We start from the raw sequence: 2,500 nt of genomic DNA, 5'->3' as shown, positions 1-2,500 counted from the left end.
GTGAGTGGGAGGGACACTTAAGTATTCTGAGTTTGGTGAGAATTATTGATTTTTTTACTTTGCGAAGTTGGCGGCTGAAGCCTACTCTTATCGATTCTGGACCGCCAGGAGATCTTAACGAGTGCAACTTCCAAACGGGACCTTGAGATTATTTTGCCCTTATCCGAGAAGGCAAGGGGATAGATCTTATCTACCTTGAAATCAGGGTTGTGGCTGAAAGACAGTTGTAAGAAGGAGCCAGGGAGTGGCAGTAGAAAGTCTACAGACAGAACCACGAGCCCAGAAGAGGGAGATTTTTTTTAAGGGGAGGGGTGTAGGTAGAACGTGGAGACCAAAGCAGACGACATAACATGATTAGAGAGCAGGAAAGATGAAAGGAGAAATATTTATTAAGTAAAGACTATTTTCCATCGCTGTCAGGTTTTGAACCCGGGACCTATTGAATGAGAGACGAATAACGTACCTCTGGACTATGAGAGCCCTGTGGTAGTTTAGGTTTAACGCTCCTATAAACAGAATTAGGCAATTTTAAAGGCGGGACCTCCGAGTTCAACGTCCATACCCGGAAGGACCGATTAAACCAATTAGTCTGTGGAAAGTTAGTATCTTTTACAACTTAAAGATCTACTCTAACCCAGTACTTGTCAACCTTTTTATAGCCAGCGCTCGTTTTTACCCCTTTAAGCTCAAATATTCGCAGCACCCACTTGGCTGTACCAATGATAGTACATAACAAAATAGTTCACTCCTCTCTTTTAGCCAAATAAAAAAAGCGTCTTCAAAATCTGGTGTCGCCCTCTTGGGAAAGCGCACCATTTGCGAACAATGTTACCCTATGTGTGGGAGAAAAAATCAAAACGAAACTAAAAGGTTTTTGAATAAATTAGAATTCAAGTTTCGGAAGAACACTTTTTTAAAAATGGTTACGCTGACAAAAAAAAACACCCTCTTCCGGTGGAAGACGTGACTGTTTTCTTAGTTTAATTTGACTTTAGAATAAGAGGTGGGAAGTCATTAAAATTTTAAAAACACTAAAACTCGGCACTGAACAAACCCGAACAAATGATGTACTGCTGTCGATCAGTGCACGCAATAGCACGCAAGGGGTTGCTATTCCTATTCTTCTTCTGGCTATCTGAAGCAATGAGCGGACTTCTGTGGACACTTTTTTGTCTGAGTGAACCATCTAGTTATGTACTATCTTTGGCTATACCTTTGAAAGGCGACTTTGACGTCGAGTAGTGATGTAATTGATTACAGTAATTGTTTCACGGCGCTCGCAACTGCATAAGGTCATATGAGCCCCGGGACACATTAAGCCATTTCAGGCTGGCAGGAACTATTTTCTACTTCTGGGCTGGAGGCAGCCGAAGCCTTCTCTTATCGATTTTGGACATCCAACGGGAAATTATCAGAGCCGCGCACTCTCGAGAAAAATCTAGCAAAGCCGCGCATTTTGATGATATCAAATACAATTAAATGCCGATTCCATCCAACAGTTACAGTCCCCTTGACAGAATTACTCTGCACAGCCCCCATCCAAATATGTTCGTCTTTCTGCTGACGTTAAGCGACTTCCAGCTCATTTCTAAACTCAATCTGAAAGCCCAGACCAAACAGAAAGGCATTACCAAGGAGTAAGGGAGAATGTGTAACAAGCAAATGTACGCAGATGGACAAGTCTCACAACTTCAATTTTAATCTTAAATGAGCAAAAAAATGCTGCCCCAACACTTTAAAGATCGCCCCTGTCCTGTAGATACGTTTTTATACCTGAAAAGCCTATTCTTTCAATACAAAATCTAACTAATATCTGGTCCCAAGCCCAGTAAAATACTGAGGGAATTGTTGGACGGTGCTGGTTTTGGTAATGGGCAATATAACTGTATCGGTATCTTCAAAAAAGTATACGGATCTGATAGAGCGCGGTTTTGATAGCTTTTACTTGAAAGTGAGCGGCTTTGATGTTCTCCCCCACCAAGGGATCTTTATCTTGCGCAACTTGCACACGGGACCTACGGGATTTTTAGCCCTTTTCTAAGAAGTCAGTAAGTGTTAGATCTTACCTACAATAAGATCTGGGGTGTGACTGATAGGCAGCAGTAAGAAGGAGCCAAGTCAAAAAAGTAGAAAGGCCGCAGAAAGAGTCCAGATGAGGGGGCAGAGGAGGTGAAAGGGTAGGGGCAGAAAGTATAGGCGAAAGCAGACGACATATCATTGTTAGAGAGCAGGAAAGGAGGTGAAAGGAGACAATTTTGGAGAAGAAAATTGTCTGTTACTGTCTGGATTCGAATCCAGGACCTATTGAATGAGAGTCGAACACCGTAACCTCTCGACAACGAGAGTCCACTACAGTCTACTATAGAGGTAGAAGAAATGTAGCATGGTAACGTTGTTCTTACGCTCTCCTCACACCTTCGTGGAATAATATATTCATGATTGAAATTTATTCCTCTTCCTCCCCCTCCTCCCCCTCCTCTTCCTCCTCCTCCTCCTCCTC

At 42.6% G+C, this 2,500-nt stretch overlaps 1 protein-coding gene across 1 annotated transcript in view; it reads right to left on the bottom strand.

Annotated features, from left to right (window-relative positions):
• LOC101858141 overlaps positions 1-2,500 on the bottom strand; it is a gene marked incomplete at its 3' end in the record, with an annotated part of 55,210 nt that overhangs the window by 44,033 nt on the left and 8,677 nt on the right.

This window comes from Aplysia californica, unplaced genomic scaffold, assembly GCF_000002075.1.
Source record: "Aplysia californica isolate F4 #8 unplaced genomic scaffold, AplCal3.0 scaffold01022, whole genome shotgun sequence".
Lineage (NCBI taxonomy): Eukaryota > Metazoa > Mollusca > Gastropoda > Aplysiida > Aplysiidae > Aplysia > Aplysia californica.
This window is presented reverse-complemented; position numbering and strand designations above follow the sequence as displayed.